Source organism: Pipistrellus kuhlii, unplaced genomic scaffold (genome assembly GCF_014108245.1).
Source record: "Pipistrellus kuhlii isolate mPipKuh1 unplaced genomic scaffold, mPipKuh1.p scaffold_m20_p_4, whole genome shotgun sequence".
In the NCBI taxonomy this organism is placed as follows: domain Eukaryota; kingdom Metazoa; phylum Chordata; class Mammalia; order Chiroptera; family Vespertilionidae; genus Pipistrellus; species Pipistrellus kuhlii.
In genome coordinates, this window is record NW_023425540.1 from 17,763,234 (window position 1) to 17,779,346 (window position 16,113).

The following is a 16,113-nucleotide window of genomic DNA, read 5'->3' on the forward strand; positions in this document are numbered from 1 at the left end:
TGAGGGAGATTGCTAAATGCCCACCAAAGTCTGTTTTATTTTCTTCAATGATACATTGTGCAATAAATTATTCATACTTGACATTAAATACAGCCATGTGGCTAGTATAATCAATCATGAATGAACAGAAAATACATGCACAAGTTTTAGACCTTGGCCATCAAACCTTCCAGCATTAATCACTTTACTATGTCCCCTCCTGTCTACTTAACAGATGTATATCGTGAATTTCAAGGCATGTGTTGAATACGGCAAGGCCCCAGTATAAAAAGATGCTTAATTTCTGACTCACCAATAGGAGGTAGTGATACAAAGGAAAGCAAATCTGTTTTCAACGTTATGGACTTAAGAAATAACTCTCTTTGTTTTAATCATTAAACATTTGCTGTTTATGGCATTTCCACTAGTCAAATTGTATTTATTTACTGATCAGAAAAAGTATTTTCTCATATGTGCTTAACTCACAAGTTGTTGGAAGTTGCAGTTAAACATGTATTACTATACAATTAATTTTTAAAAAATATTTAAAAAATTGTAAAATTAAAAAAAAATATGTATTAGTGCTGATAATTGTAGACATTATACTCTGACATTATTTTTTCCATTTTTTAATTAAGGTATTATATGTGTACATATCTTATCATTGCACCCCCAGACCCCACTCCCATACATGCCCTCATCTCCCAGTGTTTTGCACCCATTGGTTATGCTTATATGCATGCATACAAGTCCTTCGGTTGACCTCTTATCTCCCCGACCTCTCCCTAACCTTCCCACTGTAATTTGACAGCCTGATACTTTACTGCCTCTATATCTTTTCATCAGTCTATAATGTTCTTTATTATCCACAAATGTGACTCATTGTTTTCATTGTATTTTTTTTAAATCCCAATATTAGGGTATTTTTACCTGTTATGCGCCAGATATTTGATTCCATTATATCACTAATACATGGACATACTGTGTAATGATTTACATGTTCATTTTATTGTTAGTGTTACTGACAAGAAGACAAGACCTCTGTGCTAGTCTTCTTGAAAGAAAGATTTCAGCCGAAGCCGGTTTGGCTCAGTGGTAGAGCGTCGGTCTGCGGACTGAAAGGTCCCAGGTTCCATTCCGGTGAAGGGCATGTACATTGGTTGCAGGCACATCCCCAGTAGGTGGTGTGCAAGAGGCAGCTGGTCAATGTTTCTCTCTCATTGACGTTTCTAACTATCTCTCTCCCTTCCTCTCTGTAAAAAATCAATAAAATATATTAAAAAAAAAAAAAAAGAAAGGTTTCAATCAGGAGAAAACATGCAACAAAGCAAGCCAGAATTTATTGGCCACAGAAAAAACAAACATAGGACAGTGAAACAAGGAAGGGCATAGGAGAAGCAACAGGAGAGCCCAAGGGAATTTTCCCTCTAGTGTGTTATTTGTTTTATTTGTTTTAAGTGATGTTGATATATAGTTCTTTAATTATTTTGGAGTCAAATTCATCTATTATATTTTGCTTTGTATGATGAAGTGAGTCTTATCCACTCCACATGTAATTTAACTTTGACCTTTGTCAGTGCTTCTCAACATTTTCTATTGATGTATCAGTAGTAGTGCAGGAATCTCAGTGTTTTATCTTAGAACTCTGAGAAAGGATATGGGCTTGGATACTAGCAGGACTAGTAATAGCCGGCACCTGAAAGCACTAGAATTAAATTTTTCTTTAAACCTTAAGAAACATGCATGTATTTGGCATTGTATTCCTTATTTTACCTTGCTTTTTAAGTTTAAGGGATTATTTAAATGCCTTCTCTAAGGATCAATTGGCACTTGTTTGTTTGTTTTTTAGATTTAAAGTTACCATATTTATTCCTGATTGCAGGTAGTTGAATGATATGGCTGATGAAATTATCAGAATGGGTTGTATCACTACCCAATCCATCTGTAATTTCTGTTGGTATGTGTGTCAAGTAGGGTTTCAGAAACAACCACTGGGTGTGTATGCATGTATAACAGTCAATTATTTTCCAACTGATTTCAGTATACATCATTTTGTTTCTGCTGCTTTTAGTCTCTTTATAAACTTTGAAGTATCAAAACATTTAATTTTGAAGCTACCGTTTTAATAAATATTATAAAATATTTCTGTTACCCCAGAAAGATTTTTTTAAATTATCCTCATGCTTTGCATACTATTCTTTAGCCTGAGGTAACAACTGTTCTACTTTCTTTGATTAAAGATTAGTTTTGCCCATATAAAAATTCATATGAGTAAAATTATAGAGGTTATACTCATATCTGGCTTTTTTCATTCAGCAGACAATTTATGAGATTCCTCTTTTTTGTGTGTGTTTAATAACATTTTATTACTTTATACTAGAGGCCCGGTGCATAAAAATTCATGCACTGGAGAGGGGGGGTTCCTCAGCCTGGCCTGCCCCCTCCCACAGTCTGGGAACCCTCAGGGGTGGGAGGTGACCTGGCGATCAGGGGAAGGCAAAGTCCCCACCACACCTCTGTTGCTGCTACTGCTGGCAGTGCAAGCTTCAGCTGGCCCTGGGTACCTGAGCCTCAAGCAACCATGAGTGGCTGGGCAGCTGCCATCCGAGGCTTGCCTGCTCCTCAGGCCTGCTTTAGGTGGCTGGGTAGCTAACACTGAAGGCTTGCTGCACCAGGCTCACTTTAGACAGCTGGACAGCCAACATCCAAAGCTTGTTGCACCTCGGGCATAGGCTGGGAAGCTGCCCTACGAGGCTTCCCTGTGCCCTGGGCTGACCTTGGTCAGCTGGGGGTGCTGAGGGCGGGTCCGGCTACACCTTGTGCCTACACAACCCTGGCTAGGCTGAAAGGACTATGGGACTCTGGCAGGGCTGAGGAGACGGGGCGCCACCATCTTGTGGCTATGGGCACCACCAGCTTTTGTGACTATGTGATGGTCAAGTTGCATATTCCCTCCTTATTAGATAGGATTACTAAGTATGCATCACAATGTTTATTCATTCACTTGATTGATAGGTATTTGTATTGTTTCTAGTTGAAACTTTTATAAATAAAACCAATATGACCAGTTGTGTACAAATGTGTCACTCTATATATTCAGTTTGCATTTCTCTTGGTAAATACCCAAAAGTGAAACTACTTCATTATGTAAGCAATTTAAGTTTATAAATTTCCAAACTCTTTTATGCTCTAACTGGCAATGTATGAGATAATAAACTACTCCACATCTTCACCAATACTTGACAAGTCTTGATTTTAACCATTCCAGTGGTGGTTTATTGGTATTTCATTGTGGTTTTTGTTTTGTTTTTTAATACTCACCTGAGGACATTTTCTTATTGATTTTGAGAGTGGAAGAGAGAGGGAAAGACAGAAAGAAATATCAATGTGAGACAAACATTGATTGGTTGCCTTCTGCATGCACCCTACCAGGGCCCGGCTCAGCCAAAGTCTATACCTGAGGTACTGCCCTTGACCGGAATTGAACTTGGGACCATTCAGTCTGAAGGCCAATGCCAAACTGGCTAGGGCTCATTGTGATTTTATTTTGCATTTCCCTGATGACTGTTAATGTTCTGTCTCTTCATATGATTATAAGATATTTATATATTTTCTTTGGGTGAGTTTTTATTCAAACATTTTCCCCCCTTTTACTGGATCATTAATCATCTTGACATTGTAGAGATCTTACGAAGCTGTACCCAAGTCCTTTGTTAATAATCTATGCCAACTATTTTCTCTCCATATAATATTTACATTTCATTTTTAAAAGGTGTCTTATAGAGGATGACTAATAAGGTTAGATAAATTATATCACAATTTTGAACACAATACTTTTTGGGTCCTATCTACAAAATCCTTGTCCAACTTGACATTACAAAGATGTTTTTCTAAGCTTTCCTTTTTATACCCCACAAATATATTTCTTATGTTTTTCTATATTCTTCCTGTCTTTCCTGTATTCACGGTCTCTGTATTCCACACCATGTATTTTATTTCTATTCTTACATATTCTTTATATAGTTAGTATAACTTAACAGAAAGCCTTAAAAATCAGGCACTGTAATTCCCCCAAATTCCTTTTTCAAAATTGTTTATGTAGTTTAGGTCCTTTACACTTAACTATGAATTTTAGAATTAGTGTCAACTTTTCCAATAACTGAGCTTTTGCTTAGATTGCATTGAATCTATGTAAATTCATTTGAAAAGAATTGACATCTTAACAAGATTGAGGATTATAATTCTTGAAAAAAGGTTTATCACTCCATTTATTTAGGTCATATTTCATTACTCTCAGCAATATTTCTTAGTTTTATGTATATAGTACTAGCATAAATACTGATAACTTTATATAGGTAATATTTCTGGGTGATATTGTCAATGGCATTGATTTTTATTTTCTACTTGTTTATGGCTATTGTCTACAAACTGTACTTGATTTGGTCTATCGATCTGTTATCTTATGAATTTGTTAAACAAAATTATATTTTCCAATACGTTTTATAGATTTCTCACAATATTTTATACATGCAATGATATCTTCTGTGAATAAAGAGAATGTAATATATATATATAAATAAAAACTATGTATTTCTGTATTTTCCTTCTGTTAATACAATGAAATTCATTTAATAAGTTTTAAATGTTAAACCAACTTTATATTCTTAAAATAAGCCAAAGTTGTTTATTTTGGCGGTCATGGAAATATACTGCTCAAATCTTCAGAAGGACCGGTCTCAGGGAGCTTGGTTGATTAAGCCTCAGCTGACAACTCAAATTTTTGATGTGCAAATTTCCATCTTTTCCCAATGACTGCTGCTTCAAGTTTTCTCCTGAGTCTTCCTGGTAAGACCTGCATAGTGCTTATCACTTCCCTGGTAATCAAAATGGCCCAGACTCATCTTATTCATGTTCTGTCCTAAACATAGAATAAATACATAGTTTTTATGGGAAGCCCTATTTTTATATTTCTTTTTTCTTTTTCTTTTATTTTTATTTTTGGTTGAAAATGATATAGCCAGACTATAATCTGGGCACTAGCAGTGATCTTTGACACTGTATATTTCTTAGAAGAGGCTTATTTCACTGTTTCTAAGAATTTCCATGGACAGTTACAGGAAATGTATTACACAAAAAGATTTGTGAATTTATACTAATATTTCCAAATACAACTTAGGATACAATAACTTTAATTTAACCTATTCTATATTGTATCTGTATGTCATCTTTTACTCTGGTAGACAAAGGCACCTGCTATGATTAAATGTACATATTATTGCATTACTAATTTTCATTTATCAGTCATTAAACACAAATATTTGTAGATGAATAATGTCCATCCCACAAACATGCTCCACTAACTATTTTCTTCAGAGAAACCTACTTGAGAAGGATTTGTTGTAGTGTGAGTCAGACACTACTATGATAAGTCAGACATTATATGTCTTTGGGTACATAGGCAAGTTCAACTTGGGGGTACAGCTCCTGAGAGCTCTTGTTAGCCTTGCCTTGAAATTTAGCAAATCTAGATTTTCCAGTAAATAAAATTATCATTTTAGTTCAAGCTTCAATTCCTCAAATGGAACACGAAACATAGCGAACAGTGGTATAATTAGCAACTTCAAATCTTCAAAAATATAGTAGCTTTGAAGCTGGAATATATTCAAATGTTAACAGTGAAGCTAAAAACCAAAGACTGACAGCCAGATGTTATATGTTTTGCTTTCTTTATATAGTTTTCTTTTCATTTGTTTTATTCTTATGAGCCATCTACTTAAATATAATTTTGCACAAGTTCAAAGAGGAAGGAAGAAATTAGATGAAATACCAGTGGTAAACAAAACCTTTTATCTTTGAAAGGAGTTTTCAGGGGTAAAATAGGCAGGTTTAGGAAATTTTTAAAAATTAAAGGGTCCATGGAAAAAGTACAGGGCTACAGAGCTGCAAAAGCGTACATTTCCATAAGTCAAGGGAGCTTGGAGTAGCAAAAGATCTATGTTCACACAATAAAGAAGGAGGAAGAAAGCCCAAAGGAAATAGGAGAACAATCAGAAAGAGGAAGGAGGGGACTTCCTATACTTCCATTGAGGCTTAAACTCAGGAGTTGCTATAATAATCAACCTAAGCAAAGGAATAGTGACCAACCAGAGGGGATATCAAAGCAAAAAGATCTGCAGCCTTTATAAATTGTAGGGGAAAGGGACTCAGTGGGACTCTTTCCCCCTTCCCATATGGGAGTCTGTGCTTGTTCCACCTTTACTATGCCATCTTCTGTCTTTGGTTTCATTCTTCGACTCCAACAGACAAACAGCCCAGGAATAGCCATCCTGCCCAGGGGACACCCCGCATTTTCAGTTCAAAATTCCCATATCATCTTCAGGGTCCTTGCCTATGCCCACCAATTTGTGTTTCTCTAGTTACCAGATTAATCTTCAAGGAGAATATACATCTTGTCAAGGCTTGGCAATTGCCTCTAAACTAATAAGAATGCGTGCATTGTTGCCCGTGATCTTACTGCTTTGCTTATCAAACCTCTGATGTTTATTTTTTGTTAAGTTTCTTGTGACTCTCAACTTTACACACTGTATTTCCTCTGCCAGAAGCAACTTTTCTGAGTTCATTCTTTAATTAGCTTCTACTTGGCTTTCAGCACTCAGGTATATGCCATCTTTTCTGAGATAGTTGGGGACTATATTAGGTCATCGCATAATACTCTGTGTTTGCATCCACCTCAGAACTTATTTTATTCTAGAAAAATCAGTAGTTGACTTTTTATACCTAAAATTTCAGTGTGAATCCCTTGAAGAAAGCCATATCTGTCATATTACTGTATCTGAATTGCTTGAAAACAAGTGTTTGATAATTATTCTTTTGATAAAGAATTCAAAGAAAAAAGTATTATTGAATTAGCAACTAATATTAGAGAACTTCATGTTGTCAATGGTCCTGTCTTTTTTTGACCCTCTCTTTTTATTTCACATCCCACCAGCCTCGACCTCCTTCATTATATAAGCAATACCTGTATGATGTAAAAGTCTACGGAATTCACTCCAATCACTCTTTCTGAGAGCAATCCCACATCACCTGTCACTGACTGCTTTTCAAAACTCCCCTGTCATAGTCACAGTTTATACTGAATTCTAAGATATAGTTCCAAAAATATATTCTTCTAATGACTGAGGATATATATATATATGTATCTATATAAACATATTATATAGATATATAATATATTATATAGATATATATTATATATATATATATATAATGATTATATTTCATCGAGCATTTAGTATTTTATTGAATATTCAACTTGACATTTATATTTACTTTGAGTTTATATCAGAGCCTTATCCTGAGTGCTAAATAGAAATTAAAAAAATAATATGTATTCACCTGCAAAAATTATATTTTCTATACAAATTAAATTTATCAACCACCGTACTATGTATGTAAAGATCAAATGTATCAGTTTTATGCCATCAGCATAAAAATAAGAAAGTATTATAATATTTCATAGACAAAATTTATACTGAACAAAACAAATTACACTTTTCTACACAGTGATTCATCAGAATATGATTTTCAAAAAAAAAAAAAAAAAGGCCACTAAGATATATTCTACAAGTGCACTGAATAAAAGTATATCTAATGTGTATAGCCAGAAGCAAAACCTATAATGGGAAAGAGATCCATGCATTCTAATGAGAAGACATATTAACACTGACTCTAGCTTTTTTCTGTGTCATTTCTCTCAACCATCAGAAGACATTCTTGAAGCTCTCTGCGAAATATATGAAAAGATTAATGTTTTCACCTTTTTGAATGAATACCTGTATGACAGGAATCATACAGTAAGAAAGAATATTGAAGACAATAAAAGCAAGACTGTTCCAATGTTGGCACCAGTTGTTACCAGCAAATTGACCTTGATTCAGCAATCTCAGTTCTAGAGTTCTGGCTAAGAAAGAATTCAGAGGCAAGACTAAAAAAAAAAAAAAAAGCTTATTTAGAAAGTCAGAGAGGTAGAAGTGAACCATAGAAGAAATGGGCTCAGGAAACTAATTACAGAGACAAAAGGAGAGCCCTTGGGACTTAGTAGAAAGAGGGAAGCAAGGAAAACACACCTGAGGGAAGGGGGTGGGGAAAGGTGATGGTGTGCTCCAGAAAGAGAGCCACTTGTCTTTTAAGGATGGGGATTTTAGGGGAGACCCCAGGGGAGGATATGTATTACCTTTCTAGGTGTGTTCTTTAGGTCATGGTCTCCACTGATAGGTTAGTGCCAGGAAGGGGGCCATTATCCAATACAACTGGTGCTGCTGTCAGCTGTGGTGTTGCTTGTTTGATTTTGTTGTTGTTTTTGAGTCTGGAGCTGAGTTGCAATCAATATCTGGATGTATTAGATGGAGGTCAGAACCTCATTGTCCTGGAGGCTTACTGCTTAAGGGCTATTCTCTGCACCTCCTTGTTTGTTCCCCCTCTAAGTGGGTCAAACCCATATGACTAGCAATATGCCAGTGGAAGGAAAGTCAGGGGAGAGTCTGAACAGCATGAGCAGAGATGTGAAGGGTCAGGGCGTCTAAACCACATGGCCAGTGGTAGGCTTGGGGAGGAAGGGTTTCCCTGGGTGTGAGGTACTTGTTTTCCCCACTGTTAGGCACCTGGGCCTTGCCACCCTGGTGACCTCCTACACCTGGCCCCTCTGACTGGTCATATCTGTCTAACTGCTCACCTTGTAATACTTCGCAAATTTAGTTTTAAGTCTTTGTTCTCATTGGGTTAATATGCTGTGCATCTTATCCTGAAAACAGTAAGAGTTGTTCAAAATAAAGTTTCTCAATATTGACCTAAATCAACAAGATTGCTTATTTTTCATGTCTGTGGATATTAGGTTCCCAACTCCCCTCCAGAATTCCCTGATGCTAAAGCACAGTGTTTTCCAGCTGAGAGACACTATTAGGACACTTATTCCTAGTTTCTTTTTTGAAATATATATATTTTATTTAATTTTTATAGAGAGAAAGGGAGAAGGATAGAGATTTAGAAACATCGATGAGATAGAAACATCAATCAGCTGCCAAGGTACATGCCCTTTACTGGAACTGAAACTGGGACCCTTGAGTCCGCAGGCCAACAATGTATCCACTGAGCAAATTGGTTAGGGAACTAATTCCTATTTTCATTATTTTGTCATTTTACAGTATATTTTGTGTGCTTTAAAATTCACACCATTGCCCTGGTCTGGTTGGAGTATTGTCCTGTACACCAAAAGGAAACACTATGAATAAAGCACAGTGTTACACATTACACATACACTGGATATAATGGCTAACGCTACCCTTAAGGGACATAATCATTCATAGTGAGACTTTAAGCTTGTGGATTTTGATCAAAACAAAGAAAATTAGTTGAAGACACTTCAAACTATATAGTCAAAAGATAAGAACCATAATCTTAAAATGTGTTATTACTCAGGAGGGTTTCAATAGTTTAGATTTTAGTACTAGGCATCTGTAGAGTTATGGCACACACAGATGAGAATGTCTCCTTAGCTGGATACCAGAATAAATAAGAAGTACCCAAATTCAAGTTCTCCTGAACATGTGTTGTCATTGAAAAATTAAAATGTGTGCTTATAGCCGAAACCGGTTTGGCTCAATGGATAGAGCGTCGGCTTGGGGACTGAAGGGCCCCGGGTTCAATTCCGGTCAAGGTCATGTACTTTGGTTGCAGGCATATCCCCAGTAGGGGGTGTGCAAGAGGCAGCTGATCGATGACTCTCTCTCATCGATGTTTCTAACTATCTCTCTCCCTTCCTCTCTGTACAAAATCAATAAAATATATATTAAAAAAATAAATAAAATAAAATGTGTGCTTATAAACTATTGATAGTGTTCACTATCAGTTCAGCATAACTTAACATAAGCCGAAAGATATAAAAATAATTTTATATCTCCCTCCCCAAAATTTAAAATTTTTAATTTATTATTTTTGCAGGTTAACTTTCATTCTTCTAACATATGAATAGCGGTGAAACTCTTCAGCATTGTTTTATATCTAATTAAATTCAGTGGAGGGTTTTAATGGGGGAACTATGACAGGATTATTTTTTATGTTTTATAGCAATCCCTCTGACTCTTCTGTCATAAAAGATGGAAAAGAGTCAAAAATAGTAAAATCTGTTAAAAAGTCAATCCAATAAATTATGATCAGAACTTAGTTCATTTTAATAGTAGAGGTTACATTTGAGGATATGGTAGAAATACATTTTTAAAATAGAATGTACAAAAATCACTGCTAGATTACGTCACTTTCCTTCTACCAATACTTCCTAAATTAGGATCCTGATATCTAAAGATTGAATGTAGTGATAATGAATGTATTTTTATTTAATTCCTTATCTCTGAACTAATATTAATTGCAAAGAGAAAATAAACATCCAGCTATCCCAAAATCTATTTTTTTTCATTGACCACAGTACTTTATTTGGATAGTTCTAGAAAATGTTACTTATATTTATTTCAGTTTCTTAGTACTTGAATTAAGTTTTTTGTTTGTTTGTTTGTTTGTTTGTTTGTTTTGTATGTCTTCTCTTAATATAACTATTGTGGGCATGACTTACACAACAATGGATATTTTGGTGTACTTGAATTTCTGAAACCTATCTTTACAATTTAATTTATCCAAAGTCTATTAAATTTTCTTAGCCAGGTTTTTGTCCTGTTTTGTTTTAATTAGTAAAACTTAAGTACTGCGGTAGGTGGGTGGGATAAAAAAGTAGAGAAAAGAAAATTATTTTCATGTTTGAAAATATAGCATTATATGTTTAGTTCATGAGACTAGATATAGCATGAAACCTAAAGCCTTGCAATTATTGAAGTTACATGTGGCATTACTTGTTGAAGATTAGCATAGTTAATAGATTGTCTTTGAAAAAGGGAGTTTTACATGTAATAAAGAGTTGATTTGGTATTTCTCATAACTAAATGCTCCTTTCAATAGACACAAACTTCCTAAATGTATCTTTTAAAACAGCAAAGGAAAAATTGAGTAGTGTGTATTCAAAGTTCCAAATAAGAACTGGTCTAGTTGAGGAACTTGATCTCTTCATTTAATTTGCTAACAGCAGTGTTGTTCATGCCTGGGTGCATATTAATGTAATTTGTTTCCTTTTGCTGGTGGTATATTTTCTCAAATAAAATCAATTTACTATTGTAGCATTATTTTATCAATAAAATATTTTACCCAGCCGGTGTTGCTCAGTGGTTGAGCATCAACTATGAACCAGGAGGTCATGATTCAATTCCTGGTGAGGGCATGTGCCTGTATTGTGGGTTTGATCCCTAGTGTGGAGCATGTAGGAGACAGTCAATCAGTTATTTTCTCTTATCATTGAGATTATATATAATATATATATATATATATATATATATATATATATATATATCTTCCTTCCTCTCTGAAATCAATAAATATGTATTTTAAAAATAAAATATTTAATGCCCTGGACATATTGTTTCAATAATCACACTATCATATTTGTAAAACAAATAAAAAGTTTGAAAATAACTTCTGATTTACCAATAATTATGCCTCAAATATGTCCCACAACTAGGGCAGAACTTAAATCTCCAGTAACAAATAAAATAATTTTGCTAAATGGGTAAATGGCTTTTCTAAGTATTTTAATTGGTACATAAATATATGCCAAGTGAGGAAAAACTGAGGTTGTCCTGAAAAATCTAAGAAGCCTCTTCATGCTGATTCATGTTCTTTATATTTTACCATCTTCCTTTTCTAAGTAGATAAGTCATTTTAAAATGAATAACTCATAAGTTTATTTGTTTATTCAAATTATACAAATGTGCTTAAGATTGATGCATTTTTATAAATGGCAATTTCTATCATAATTTAGAGTCTTTAATAAAAGTGTATATGCTCATATGTTTATTAACAAAACATTAATGGAAGACTTAACATGAGCCAGGAACAGTGTGTATCTGGATCATCCAGGTGACTCATTTCTGCATCTGGGAATAAATATTTTAGTAAATGCTCTGGTGTGTTTTTTTTTCCCCCTGAAGCAGTAACTATGATCCAATATAATAACGGCCTAATATGCTAAGTGTTTGGTCAATCAGTCAGCAATTTAACCAATCAAAGTGCAATATGCTAAAGATATGCTAAGCAGCTCAACCACTTGCTATGTTGTTCACTGACCACCAGGGGCAAATGCTTTGACTGGTAGATCAGGACTGGGTGAGATGGGCCGGACATGCCCTGGAGCTTTCCCATGGTCCTTCCCAAGCTGGCCAATCTCCTGCATCTCTCCCCAGCCCTGATCATGCACCAGTGGGGTCCCTCAGCCTGGCCTGCATTCTCTCGCAATCTGGGATCCCTCGGGGGATGTTGGAGAGCTGGTGTCAACCCAATCACATTGGCCTGGCTGAGGAACCCCATTGATACATGAATTTGTGCACAAGGCCTCTAGTTTTTAAATTAAAAAAAAAAAAATATGATGTTTAAATAAATTACCTATGCTAAAAATAAGATTTAAACTTATTAGATTATTGGGTAATTGTAATTTCAAGAATTTTAGTTAAATATTAATAGATTTTTCAATCACAAATAAAATAGGAAAGAAAACATGATCACAGAATAGGTATATGGGATCAAAATCCTTCTAACAGAAATAAAACATACATATAGCAGGTGATGTCAATAATGTCAGCTTTTTAAAAGATGCCAATTTTAAATTACTAGATAAAAAATTGTGTTCTTTCTGCAAACCACAGATTTTCATTTAGCATGATTGTTTGCAGGAGGTGGCATTCAGAAAGCATTAAATTGAAGTTCCATCTGCCTGAATTTATAAGTTATTAACAGTGTTAAATTTTCTTATCACTCTGGTTTAGAAAAAGGATGTATACACCTGTGTCCTGGCTGACATTGCTTTTTTTCATGAATAAAATTATAGATGAATTGTCACTAATAGAAATCTTCACTGCAGAAAACAGAATGTTGCTGAGTGCACCAAGGCATTCACTCCTACCGATCAGAAATGTAAAATATCACTCCAGAAAATGCCATTTAATGTAGCTTAAAATAATGCAATTTAATCTCTAAGCAGGTGTGACACTAATGGGAAGTGAGCATAGTTACTCCTCTATCTCATTCAGTCAACAATCTCTATAATATTTACTTTATTTTGAAATTGTTATTTTATTACATGAACTGACTCATTCATTTATACGTCCTGCCTTTTCATTTCCCTATAAACTGTATAGCATATTTTCAATTAAGGGAAAAGGTGTTTGGTGAATAACCCTTTTTCATACATTAAAATGTAGAGTGGCAAATAAAAATATCTTGTACTAGATGGTTAAAAATGGACAAAAGGAGAGCTTCCTCTGAGCTAGCTGAGGGATGCCACTCCTGAAAGGAGATACTCTGTTAAATACAAGTTTAATACTTTATTTTAATATGTAAGCCAAAACTAATTTTAGACTGTAGTAAAAAGCATTTATATGTGCAAAAATAACTGTATCCAGAGAGACATGGATTTAGGTGGCAACATAAATTGTGTTCCACCAAGACAAAACAGAGGCTGCTTTTATAGCAAGAGCTACCACCCAGACTCTCAATTAAGTCTGTTTTATGTAAATTAGGTATCCAAATTGTACTCTTCTGATTTTTTGGTATAGAAACAAGTGAGGATACAATTTGTATAGTTCTGATGGATCAGAGCAGATCTTAGTTCAAGGAAGAAACCAGAGTGTTTTTTATTGTGTGTGTCCTTTTATTTGTTTTTGCAATTGACTGACTCAGAAGGCTTATAAAAGCAGGCATAATTTGGGAAGAAGAGGGTTCAGCCTGAGGTCCTTTCAGGTATAGAGTATCTGAGAAGTCCTGACATCAAATGGCCACTAGGCTCTTATTACTTACAAAATTTGGGCCCAGTTTGTTATCGGTGAAAATGAGGTACCCAGCCCTGAAAGTTGCGTATCCCTATCTTCACTGGGTGCTGGGGTCTGAGGCCTTATGATATCTCGAGAAAAATACATTTTGAGACTTGCACGAGATGATGAGTCATTTTTATTTGCATGGAATTACATCCCTGGATTGTGAAAGTTCCATTTCCCTTAATCCAGTTTTCAAAGGTGCATAGCTGGGGATTCATCAGAGCTAAAAGCAAAGACAGTGTCCAAAGTTTTGTCCCCTGGTGGAGCTGGGTCCAGATAGTATTAGGCTAGTGTCAGTCCATCAGTCCATGATGTAGGGCTACAAGGCCATGGGCCACATGGGTGAGTGCAGGAGCATGAGAGAGCCCTGGAGGCCAAGAGTGTGAACCAAGAATACAAGAGCACAAGAGAAAACTCTTGTTTAGGAGATTCAATATCTCAAATATTCCTGCCTTTGCAGTGGCCATGCCTCCTCTGGCCAATGACCTGTTCCCAGGTGTCACTAACATGAAAGTACCTTTCCTGTGTTGCCAAGACTTTACTGGGCATATGTCTATACTGCAGCTTCCTGGAAAGTTACACAAATGGCATGCCCATAGCATGTGGCCTTCCCTTTGTTTCTTTCCAGTTATTCATAACCAGATTAAATTACAAAGGCATCAATTTGACCTTGAGGAGTTCATCTCAGCAAATAAATTTCTTCTCATTATTTTTTTTCTCCTAATGGTCCACAAATATGTAAAATTTTAAGGTAGATGAATTATTTTCTTTAATATTGAACCTGTTGTTGTGTATTTTTGTACATATTTTATCAAACAAATGTCAGAGAAGCAACATTTCCTTCTACTCTTCTAATTTCATTTGGCTGGTCTAATAATCAAATTGACACGAGGCAAAGTTTAATAAATATATTTATTTACTGTATACATGGGACAGACTCAAGAAAACTGAGTAAATCCATAAAATGAGTAAAGCTACCACCTCAAATGCCATTTTCACCTAAAGAAAAAAGATGTTGGAGGTGGAGAGTCAGTTCTGGGAGGCAACCAGAAAAGGTAAAAGGAACACTATAATGCAGATTTAAGAGTCTCATGCTCTACCGACTGAGCTAGCCGGGTGAGACTATAATGCAGATTTAAATCCTGCCTTCTGCATTAATGGTGAAGGCAGGCTTGGTACATTGAGAAAAACACCCTTACAAAATATATATTTTAACAAACGGTAATTTCTACTTAGTTTTCAGAGCTTCATCCAGGTCTCCAATGAGGACAGGGGGAGCTAGTTCATAATTCCCATCATCAATTTCCCAAAGAGGCAGAAACTCTGGGTTTCTCTCATTTACTACAACCCAGTGTAGATGCAGGCATTTATATGGGCCTTTCAGATCTCTAAATGGGTCTTAGGGCAAGGGAATCTGATGCAAACATGCCAATGTTTATGATGTTTTCTGTGCCATGAAACTATAGACCTTTGCCTCTCACCTTAAAGGCTTCCATACAGGAAGCTGTGTTAGACTACAGTGTTAGCCTAAAAATATGTAAAATCTTAGATCCTTCATAGAATTGGCTTTGTCAATGAGGATGAGACATTGACAGAGCATGGCTTTCAGGAAGAGCAGGACAATGTCTCTGCAGCCTGGGCTCGGGTATAAAACAATTTTCTGGGACCTGTTAGTGAACAATCTCACCTAAGTGGAAGGTGGGAGGGACAGTGGAGAGGCGGCCAGTAGCTCCTCCACTGATGTACCTATAAATGAGTGAGAGTTAAATCAGTGTAAAGAGGCTGATCATGAGAGGTATGATTGAAATGTGCTGCCCAAAAGGTGCCTTTGGTTTTGTTTACTCTTCTCTGGGTAGACAGAGGAAAGCATGTTATGGTAACATTGGGTTGGCAGGCTCCCTGGCCCAAACCAAAGACAAAATGACTATGGATACTGACTCAAAGAGACTCCGAAACTGGAATATATTTTGAAGGTTATTACTAGTTACGACACACTTTGAGTGGATCAAAACTTTAAAGGTTTATTTGGTTAAAATATAAGTAGTGTATAGACAAATAAAAACTGAAAAGAAGTGTGGACAAGCTCTTCTTTCCTCAAAAGAGACAGAAGGCCATATACATCCACCTGTACACTGGTGAATTTGAGGAGGGGAATTAAAATTGTCATAACTCT